The 12,376-nt window shown below is 33.6% G+C and overlaps 1 long non-coding RNA gene across 1 annotated transcript; it reads left to right on the top strand.

Moving 5' to 3' along the window:
- The first annotated feature begins 7,771 nt into the window (after nt 1-7,771).
- LOC136837543 (uncharacterized) lies at nt 7,772-11,193 on the top strand. The gene is made up of 4 exons (XR_010852717.1): nt 7,772-7,944; nt 8,255-8,347; nt 8,532-8,688; nt 11,028-11,193. It is a non-coding gene; the product is annotated as an uncharacterized lncRNA (long non-coding RNA).
- The last annotated feature ends 1,183 nt before the right edge of the window (nt 11,194-12,376 follow it).

The following is a 12,376-nucleotide window of genomic DNA, read 5'->3' as shown; positions in this document are numbered from 1 at the left end:
CATCTCAGTCATTATTAAGCAGAAAATCAGTATTTCTGGTTAGGCCCACAGTAATTTGAAATCACTAAATACCTTTGGATATTTCAGCAAAAATTTCTTGCTCTTGAATCTTTGAAAGAATAGGATTTTTTTTTTTTTTTTTTTGCGTGAGCTGGTCTTGATAAACTATTTCGTAAGCAGTTTAAAAGACATTTGATGCTAGATTATATGAAATGTGCGCCTATCAGTTAAAGTTAGATATATACAGTACATGTGTATCTGTAGACGGAGAGCATGTTACATATGAAATATGTTAATAGTTCACCATTGTACGCTCACTCTGCTACCTATTGTAGGTCTAGAATGTTTTCAATTATATGTATATATATATATATATATATATATATATATATATATATTTATTTATTTTAGTTATTTTTAGGTATAACTAAGAATGGTGATAAACAGATTATACCTTCTTACTAAATATATGTAAATGTTTTGCAACAGTTCACTTACATGTACAGTACTCTGAAAATTATATATATATATATATATATATATATATATATATATATATATATATATACATATATATATATATATATATATATATATATATATATATATACATATAAATATATATATATATATATATATATATATATATATATATATATATATATATATATATATATATATATATATATATATATATATATATATATATATATATATATATATATATTTTATAAATATTCTGCTGTTCGCCCTATATGCAGCTTATTGTAGAAATACACGAACAACAACAGGGAACGTCTTTGTCCAAGCAGGGGAGCACTAGGCAATTCAAATTTAACGTCCATATATAGCAGAACTCAGTAGCATTAGGGACTTAACCCATAGGAAATTTCCACAATCAACCTTATGGTAGGTGGCCTTGAGCTTTTTTTCTCTGTACCATGTCGGCGAATTGTTTCGACCAAAGTTTCAGACCCCGCGGGCGTAGAGAGACGCTATCTTGTGTGTGACCCAGAAGGGTCGCAGAGAGTTCTTAACTATCGAGAGTGGAGCACGTCAACTCTTTCGGCTCGTCGCCCCTTTGTCTCTCCATCTTTATGTTCTTAAGTGGCTAAGTGAAGTGGCGAATTCATCCCAGAACTTCCGATCGTCCGTTGATGCGCAGCAACCTTTGTATAACGGTAAGTCTGGAATTTTCGTTCAAAACTTTGTCGAGTTACTCGTATCTTTCCCTGTATTTCCATTTCCCTTTGTTTCGTCCTTCCGCCACCATAAATAATCAAGCACATTTTGCTTTTACGAAGTCTAGATTAAGCATAATTTTTATTGTTTAGTGGCATTCAACTATTCCAGTGAAGCAACTATAAATTAGGGAAGGTTAAGCAAGTCATTTTACATTCTTTATACAGTCTTGTGTCTCGAATCCATTGTTCGGAAGAGCCATTGTGTTTTAAAACCATACTGAACGAAGAGAAAATTGACTGCGTCCGAAGTGGGCGACCGTTAAAGTAAATTCCTTAGTTAACTGCATATTCTTTGTGTCGAGGGTTCTCCTCGACTGGCGACCTTATTTCATTAATAACATCTGTTAATTTGTAGCTTCAATTGACAGGTTACGTGTGTCCTTGGCACGCAGGGCCTTATAAATTACGTTAATCAAGTAATAAACTCATCAGCCAAGCCCTCATACGTAACAATATATATATATATATATATATATATATATATATATATATATATATATATATATATATATATATATATATATATATATATATATATATATATATATATATATATATACATGTACAGTACTCTACGAAAATTATGTATATACATATATATATATATATATATATATATATATATATATATATATATATATATATATATATATATATATATATATATTTATATACATATATATATACATATATATATATATATATATATATATATATATATATATATATATATATATATATATATATATATATAATTTTCATAGAGTACCGTACATGTAAGTGAAACTCGTTGCAAAACATTTACATATATTTAGTAAGAAGGTATAATCTATTTATCACCATTCTTAGTTATACCTGCTAAAAAATAAATAGTGGACAAGAGTCTTCCTCTTTGCATTTAAAATTTTGATTTTACTCTCTCTCTCTCTCTCTCTCTCTCTCTCTCTCTCTCTCTCTCTCTCTCTCTCTCTCTCTCTCCTTTCTCTCTCTCTCTCTCAGATCTTCGAAAAACGGCAAAAAACAAACGCCATAGCACTAACCAAATTAAGAGCTCTGGGGGAAAGGAAAAGATTATACTACTAAGAAAATTGTGTAAATCCAGTTTGAGCAGAAGGGAGAGTGAAGTCTTTATTTAATTTAATTTTATTTCAGAAACGTCACCAGAAAGCACTCATTTTCAAATCCAGTTTTTGATGAATTAGATCTCCTATTCATTTAAAGTCCAACCCGGCGGCCCCCGCCCCCCCCCCAACAAAAAAAAACATTCATTTTCTGCCTAGGAAAAGAGGGTTTTAAGTCACGAATATCATTTGCATTATCTCATTTCCATTGCAAACGTGAAACCCGTAAACAGGGGGAAGATGTGAGCTGGGGATGCAATTTGCCACTGCAATTTATTCTGGATACCTGTTGCTTTTAAATTTCTCAAAAGGAGAAAAATATCGGTAATACGGTTCTGACATTTTGGAAATAGAACAATCAACGTTTTGATAGGTAATTTTACATGTAACGTAATTTTCAAGTATCAAGCCGCAAATAACACTTCAGTATCGAAATTCCTTTATTTCTGCGAAAAACGCATGCGCAGAGAGAATTATATTATGACAGTTCACTTTAGGAGTAAGCAATTTTTGGAATAAAGTGAATTTTCGATATTAGAGTTGTTTATATTATTGTATGAAAGAATAAAATATACTGAGTAAATGAGGAAAGCTATCTATATGGAATAAGTTGACAAACACTGTCATTGAGAAAAATTATAATGTTAAAGATACTGATCTACTATGAGATTTAGGGCCTTTGTCCCGGTGTTTTTCCGGAATAACTTTTTTTCTGTGCATTTGACAAAGATATTACTTAGCCATAGTACACTTTACATCCCTACCTAACTTTCGACAGCATTCTTTATTACTTATATTAGAAGAAAGCATTCTTAAAAGTAAAATAAAGCAGCCGAAGCCAGTGGCGGAACACTCTAATGGATTCAAAGTTATACGTGACGTAAACATATGACGTCCGACTCCTCCCACAAGGTGATGACAACAAACAGCTGTCTCTGAAATTCTGAATGAATATTCGTACCTTGCCAAGGCTTCAAGAATGGTGGCTATGATAAGTCATTGTCCCCGTGGTTGCAGGACAGCTTTTGTGATTCGACTTGCACAATTGTTTAGAAGTGAGGAGGCCCGTGGCAAACCCTACGTAAGCTTGAACAGGTAAATGAATAATAGGGCCCTTTTTTGGGTAAGGAGTACACCCGGACACCCAAGGCTACCAAGTTTACGTCATTTGTTGACTTCCATAAGGTGCAGAAATATAATTATATATGCTCTATAAAGCAATAGTTGTTTCATTATAAAAATGTATTACATATAATGATACTTATCAATAAATCGAAGTGTATCGATTTAATGATCTACTCCAAAAACCAACTCCTCAAACAGCGACAAAACTTACAGAAAATACACCTTTACGGTGTTCGAGCCACTTTATAAATAAATGGCAATCTCCGTTTTAATTTCCCTATCACCTTATACTTGACAGGTCACTATTTTAAACTGGCCACTCTTACAGTGGATTGGATTGATCTGGATCATGGAATTTAGGGCATAGCCGAAGAGTGGAACCTATTAATGTCATTCAGGCCTGAAAAATAGTTAGAGGTGTTGGAAAGCAAGCAAGGAGAAAACAACGTATAAAAAATTACAGAATATTAGCAAGAAAAAGAGATAGAGGGTTGTTGGTCATTTTGTGTTAAGATCACTTGCCAATCTAATCCTATGCAATTGTCTATTTATTACAATGATCGTCACTGTCATATTAGGAAAAATATCAAAGGAGTTGCGACGAATGCCAAGGTTTTCTTCACTTTGTTAAATGATTTTTAATTATATAATTTTTCAATGGAGAAATAGTGATAGAAAGTAATTTCTCGGACTACTTGTGGAAACCCTTTTCTTCAAGGATTCTAGCACTCGGCCTCATGGCATAAATCCTATATACTACTACTACTACTACTACTACTACTACTACTACTACTACTACTACTGCAAAGTGTAAACAAGGAGTATTGGTTGTATTTCATTGTTGCCAGAGGTTGAGACTTTTTCACGAATAGCCAATTATCCATCGAGAAAGAGGCAAGTTAATGACGTCATAAGTTACGTCATTATATCTTGGAAAGACATTTCTCTGAGTTTGCTGGCGATGTCTACAAGAAGTCGGTGTTACTCTTATAATTACCAGAATTATGCAACTTTCGTCATACAGAATACAGTAAAAAATTAGGCTGGGATGTAAGATACCCTGTGACAAAGTGTCACCTTTGTCAGGCACGTTGATAAAATTTTATTCCGGAAAAACACCGGGACATCGGCTGTGAATCTCATAGTAGTTTGCTTTAATGAAACGAACGTAATTTTAAAACAGATCTTGCTTTTCTTTGTCTTTAATTGTGTAGGATATATGTAAAAAAAATTCACCTTGAAAGGAATTAATTTGTAGAGGCTTTCATTTTACTTTCCAGAAGATATAATCACAAGAGACAAAATTTAATTATTTAATCATAACAATTCATTAAAACTTAATCATGGTAACCTGTAATGCGCTTTGCGTTATATTCCTCTTGTTGTTAATAGAACTGCCTGATTATTATAAATTAAGTTATCAAATAAGTTGAATTTTAGCATGAATTATTACATCAGCTTGCATATAACTGGTTATGAAAGATAGCAGAACAAAGAAATGGGATACTGTGCAATCGAAATGTGAATCTAGGACTTAATATCTTTCCAGAAAGCAGTCTTTTGCCTGTGGTAAGGAGTTCTAGTAAAGGTTCACTCCAAAACAAACCATTGTTCTATAGTCTTGGATAGTGTCATAGCCTCTGTACTATCATCCTAAAATTAAATTCATTTTCATTCATCACCACGCCGAATGACCTACATGGTCCCAGTGCTTGGCCTATGGCCTAGACCTGGTATTTCATTCTAATCCTTCGGGCCAGCCCTGTGAGAGCTGATAGTCAGCTCAGTGGACTGGTTAATCAGACTGTTTTAATAATAATAATGTACCATCATCCTCTACTGTGTAGCACGTCTCGACTGTCAACCTCACCGCGTAACGACTCCTAGCTGCTGGGAGAAAGACCGCTGGTGAACTGGGACAATACATGTACACAATACCGGGGTCTAAGCGATGTCAGGCAGGGCAGTCGATCGGGACTACAAAGTCTACCCCAAAGCCAAATCAAAGTCCTTCAAAAGAAGGCATCACGGCGACCCCATATAAAAAGGGGAACAAGCTGGGAAGAAAAAGAAGATCATCCTCTACTGTGTAGAGCATGGATGGGCAACAACTGGCAGGAGTGCCAAACGTGGCACTCTAACGGCTTTTTTCCGGTATGCGAAACCCTAGGGTGACCTTAAAGAAATTCCTGTTTATAGAAATCTCCAATTTCTTTATATGGCAACCGCAAGCTGCACAGGCGACGGGTGAAGGGAAGAAGGTATAAAGGGGACTCGTTGTCTTCCCGTTTAGTGGCAACATAATGATCCCTAAATGGAAGATAAAAAGACAGAAATGTCCTCAAAAGCTTTTCCAGTCATTCGAGTCTATTGTTGGGCAGGAATTTGCAAGATTTGCAAAGGTAAGAGAATTAGAAATATATGCAAAAAGTAAAAAAATGCGCTGAAGTTTCTTTGGTGCAATCTGGTTTTCTGTACAGCTTATAATGCTGTATGAGCCGGGGCCCATGAAACTTTAATAACGGCCCGGTGGTGGTATGTCTTATAGCGTTGCCATATGCTCTATAATGGCTAACTTTAATCGTAAATAAAATAAAAACTACTGAGACTAGAGGGCTGCAATTTGTTATGTTTGATGATTGGAGGGTGGATGATCAGTGTGCCAATTTGCAGTCTTCCAGCCTCAGTAGTTTTTAAGATCTGAGGGCGGACAGAAGAAGTGCAGACACAAAAGTGCGGACGGACAGACAAAGCCATCTCAATAATTTTCTTTTACAGAAAACTGAAAATCATTGGTTCCTGACAATAAAACTGGGTGAACTAAACTTGCTGGTATTTACATTGGTAGACAGAGATGATTTTGACTGAATTTGAAAGTGGCGCAAACTGGAGGCAGAAATTATTTTCAATAAGTCGATCCAAAATCAAAGGTTAAGATTCGTCAGAGGGGGGAAATAATTTTCGTACATTATAAGTACTTAGTTCCCTTGCATTCAGTATTGGTGCTTTCATTTTTCAGTATCTGTTCTCTAACTAATGCAGAAAATGAACCCATGTGAAATTTGGCAACTGAAAATTTGAAGGCCCAGTGATTGAGTAACCCTCCTTCCCTCATTCCTTTCTACTGAACCGGCGATGGGTCACTCCAAAATTAATGGCAATATTGTCAGACTTCATCGCTCATACTTGCTAACATATAAATAAAATATAAATATGTATGCATTGTTTAAAGGTAAAGAATGTATTAAGTCTGTCACATATTTTCATCCCGAAATTTTAACCTTGGAAAACTCGTCCGGTGAGGATGAGGAAGACATTAATTAAACACACACATACACATAAACATACATACATACATACATACATACATACATACAAACAAACACATATATATATGTATGTATATATACACACACACACACATATATATATATATATATATATATATATATATATATATATATATATATATATATATATATATATATATATATATATATATATATATATATATATATATATATATATATATATATATATATATATATATATATAATTATTTATATATATATGGCCTGTCCACCATCATCACATTTTTCATACTCATAGGTTTTAAGACCCAAATATCGTTGAACATCCATTTCACAATACCTCGTGATATTTTGCATCCAGGGGGAATTATAACTGATTAGTGTAACGAAGCATTTCTCAAACACAGGTCCTCTTGAATGTATTTTATTTCAAAGGTATAGTGAATTGGGTATTTAAAAGACATTTATGGCTCAATATACATACTCATATATTCACTCATATATATATATATATATATATATATATATATATATATATATATATATATATATATATATATATACATACATACATACATATATTTATCATTATTATGATTAATAAATTTGCCAGACAGACCTAAGATAATACTTAATTTGGTTATATATATTCCTAAAAATGTAAGATTACATACGGCATTTAACGTTTACAGCGGTAAATTATTGACATAGGTTTTCTGTTATCGTATAAAGAAGCCAATTTTATTAAAGAAACGAGACATTATACAACGAAAAACCAAACAGTTAACGTTATAGCATTAACAGATCTTTTAACGTTTCCCTTATTCAGAAATCAAAGATTCCGTTTTCTTTCTCGTGAATCGTCAAGTTTCAAGACAGGTGACTCCGTGGTCCTTGATGTTGTCGTGTACAGCAACTGTTTTCTCGGCGAGCAGTTTCTCTGTTCACTCAGTTTTCGCTTCGAGAACAGCGAAGTGTCGTGGTGTTATTACTTTTTGTGAAGAAGTAGTTTTTGACTTCATGGACTGTTCTTTGTTGCTTGAGGAGTAAATCATCCTGTACCGGTTGAACTTACTTTTGGAATCTGGAGGGTTTAATGATCGTGTACGTGAAGCCGTGTTAACTCCTTTAACTGTTGCAAAGGTTAAGTCTCCTTACGGTTTTGTGCTGAATATTTCTGATAAAGTTTTATAGGTTTTAGTGAATTCTATTTAGAGTTTTTTACTTAATCCTAATAGTTAATGGGGCTTAGGCATTTAATGCTATTTGGTCTATATTTTGGCGTTTATTTTACAACTGGGGTAGGTTACTTAAGTACTAGTCATATTTTTTCTTAAACTGTACTGGCGATTACAACAACTTAAGATACAGTTGTGTATAATTGTCGTGGTGTTATAGTCTATAATTAGTGTCGTTAGAAAAATTGTCATTAATCGTTCGTTTTTCTTTTTAGGTTTTAAAACTCGAATGGGCCATGGGTACAGTTACTTCTGTACTACAGATTTGATATTTCTCAGGATCAGGTGATCATTGGTGGTCCATAAAGGTTAGTAATCCAATTAATACTGTACGAACTGTGAAATTAGACTGTGCTTGTTGAGATCTTGGTGACTTAAGTGTTGAGTTTTGTTTTAGCCACCTTGAATCTGTCAAAGCTATGACTTTATAATTTTATTACATTAAAGCAAATTCATATACATACTGGTAATGGAAATATAAAATTATTCCAGATTATCGAGGAATTTAAGCCATTTTATGAAGTACATTCCCATGTGAGAGCAACGAAGTCAATATGAGAGCAACGAAGTCAATATTCCGAAGCCCGGATAACTGTTTATCAAGCTACACACAAATGGACTACTCTACCAAGGTGGTTTGATAAACCAGGTGAGGCATAAAGAATTTTTGTCAACCTTACGGATATTACTTTAACCTCCACCCCTACAGGGGCGCCCCCTGTAGGGTTGGAGGCCCCTCCCATGCACTGTTCCATAGGTCTTTTGACCTATGTACAGTTGCATGGGTGTTACTAATGATATTTTTCTTTCAGGTGATAAGTGCAGAAGTTTAGTGTTTTTTTTTTTAAATTAACGTACCTTTTAAAAATTAAATTAACGCACCTTGACTAAGATTGTTTTAAAGATTTTAAAGTAACATAACTGCTTGCATTGAACGCTTAATTTTTATTCTGGATTTTTTCTGATTTTATTAAAACATAATCAATGGTCTTGTTTAGTTTGGTTTAGATGATAAAGTAGTAAGTTAACGTAAGATTTTGTATTCAGTGAGGGTAGTTATTACTTTCTTAAACTAGATTTATAAGATAATTTCACTTTTATAAGAATTTCTAAAGTTCAGCAGTAGTTTATTTTTACTTTTATTATAAGAATTTCTCAAGTTCAAGCAGTAGTTTAGTTTAATTTTGAATCTAGTAAAAAAAATGCAATGGTTTGAAACATTAAGATTTAAAGGTAATTTTTTTTAGATGAAACTTAACACTTGTTTTAACTTGGGTTAAACTTGTATTTAGTAACTTGGTTTAACGTAAATTTAGTCTTTTTTTGCGTTAGTTCAAATTAACGTAACACTTTCAGGAATTTATAGCTTAGTAAAGCCATTAATGCCAATACAATGGGCAGGCCAGTTTTCATTTCCATACAATAGACAGACCTATGGTCAGGCTAGACTTGTATTCTATCGAACATGTATATTGATAACTTTATTCAAAAAATTTTAAGGGCAAGAAATTAGTTTAAGTAATGCAAGATTATGGTCGTTTGGCTTAAGGGCCATCAGTTCTTTTCTGTAATTTTGCTCGGCAGCTTAAATCTTGACTTTTAAACTTAAAAGGGCCCTTCTTTCGGCCACACTTTGTTAGCTCCCGTATGGAGATAGCAAAGTCAGTCACCTCATGCAAGATGCTACACTATAGGCGTTACTTAAGGCTCTTGACAGCGTCCTTTGGGTCCCTAGCTGCAGTCCCTTTCATTCCTTTTACTGTACCTCAATTCATATCCTTTCTCAGTCTTACTCTCCACTGTTTTGTAGTCGTTGATATTGAAACTGCGAGGGTTTTCCTACTGTTGCACCTTTGTGACCTAAATTTTCCATTTAGCGCTGAAGGACCTCATTGGTCCCGGTGCTTGACTCTTCGGCTTAAATTCTCTCTCTCTCTCTCTCTCTCTCTCTCTCTCTCTCTCTCTCTCTCTCTCTCTCTCTCTCTCTCTCTCTCTCTCTCTCTCGTTCGTTAGCGCTTTTGGGTACCTCTGGTCCCAAGGTTTCCAAACGCTTGTTCGTTAATTTATATTTCTGCTCTGGTCAGAGGCTTTTCCATTACTTGGTCTGCATAGGGGGAAAATTGGAGCGATTGTGAAGGCTGCAGTTCATAAAATTCAAATTTCATTTTACTGACTTTGACACTTATGTTTCAGTACTACTTTTAGTTGCTGGATCTATTGTGAAGGCTTTAGTTAATCTAATTCAAACTTTTTTTCTTGAGTTTGACATTTAGGTTTAAGTGCCATTTTTACAATTATTGGATCTATTGTGAAGGCTTTGTTTCATATAATTCAAACATCATTTTACTGACTTTATATGACATTTAGATTTGCGAACTTTTTTAGTCACTGGATCTAGTGTGAAGGCTTTAGTTATCTAATTCAAACTTCATTTTACTGACTTTATAGATGACACTTACGTTAGGTTTAAGTACTGTTTTTTACGGTTACTGGATCTATTGTGAAGGCTTTCATTTTACTGACTTTATAGATGACACTTAGGTTTAAGTACTGTTTTTTACGGTTACTGGATCCATTGTGAAGGCTTTAGTTCATCTAATTCAAACTCCATTTTACCGATTTTATATATGACACTTAGGTTTAATTACTGTTTCTTACAATTACTGTTTCTTACAATTACTGTTTCTTACAATTACTGTTTCTTACAATTACTGTTTCTTACAATTACTGTTTCTTACAATTACTGTTTCTTACAATTACTGTATCTATTGTGAGGGCTTAGTTCATTTAATTCACGCATTTTACTTACATATGACACTTTAGGTTTAAACCTAAGTACTTTTTTTAAAATTACTAGAATTACTGGATCTATTGTAAAGGCTTTAGTTCAATGTAATTCATTTTACCTATTTTTATATATGGCTCTTAGATTTATGTATATTTTTTATTACAAGGACAATTTCTGCCGCATTTTTTAATACTTTACAGGATTACTGGAACAGTTGAGTGCATACTTCGGATATTGAGGAGCCCCTGAGTTGCTTTCACTTAAGTAGTTTTTAAATGAGGTGAGAATGCGTTACTTATGTACTTGTATTGGTGATTTAAACTTGTAATGAGTTAACACTTCAATAAATGGTTTGATGCACTTGTATTACGTTCTTGCTGTAACCAATTATAGCACTTGCCAACTGGTGAATTTTCCAGTATATTACGAATTAAATGCAAAGATTTAAAATCTCGCCGTTTTTATAACGCTGATGTGAAAGGACTTACAACAGTCAAACCACAGGTACAATTTCTTGGTAATACACAAGGAGATAGTTATGGTATTCAATAGTTTTAAGTTTTATTTTAAATCCTGTAAATACTATAGGTTAGTTTTTATATCCTGTAAAACTTAACTTCCGAGATGATTTAGATGTTAAGTGCTAAGTAAAGTTTATGGCAAAGGATTGAAAATTTCGGAAAAATCTTCCTTTCTGAAAGGAAGCGGGTGTAAACACCATGTGAATTGTAACTATACAATTCAAATGATATTTGTTCACAGCTTGTTGAAGTGAAATGAAGTCTCTCTTGGGTCCAGAAAGACTGAATGCTTAGTGTTCCGTGCAACAGAAGTGGAGCTCATAAATTTTTAAGTATCCTTGGCATTGCTGTGTAGTTACCGAATATTAATAACTTTTAATACTTGAGCTTTGGTAGTTAAGGTTGTGGCAGCAAATATTAATCTTTAACATGTGAGAGAATTGGTAGGTAAGAAAATCTAAATGAGTTAAAAATTTTTTTAGTTGATAAAAAGCGATCAGTGTCTCCACGTGTTTAATGGAAGGAATGATTGTTTGAAATGAATGCTTATTGGCATTTGATTAAGACTGCACTCACAAGGTTTCAGGTGAGAACTAATCCCTAAAGAAAAGTAAAATGAAAATAGCCGAAGATGGCATTTTGTTTAAAATGAACTCGTATTATTTGACTTCATTTTTTATACAAAGACTACTATAAATTTTTATGCTGAAAACTAATCCATAAAAGGAAAATAGCGCGAGTCTAGCCTCTCAATCATAATTGGAAGGAAAAAGGTGTACTCATTGGTCACTTAACAGTAATTATACTATAGGTTATGCTATAGTACCTATACTCTAGTTTGGTACCAGATAACACTCGTAGTTTCTTTGCCTTAAATTAGCTTAACGGCTAGTAATGGGATCCTTTTTGTGAGTGTTGAACTCGTTCCCTGCTTGAATGCTGAAACTGTCATGCGAGTGATGTTTACTGTATGGGAGCCAATGAAGGGGGAAAGGGTTCTGACGAAAGTGGTGATGCCTTTACTCCTG

Source organism: Macrobrachium rosenbergii, chromosome 59 (assembly GCF_040412425.1).
Source record: "Macrobrachium rosenbergii isolate ZJJX-2024 chromosome 59, ASM4041242v1, whole genome shotgun sequence".
Lineage (NCBI taxonomy): Eukaryota > Metazoa > Arthropoda > Malacostraca > Decapoda > Palaemonidae > Macrobrachium > Macrobrachium rosenbergii.
The sequence above is the reverse complement of the archived record's forward strand: the minus strand, read 5'-3'. Positions and strand labels throughout refer to the sequence as shown.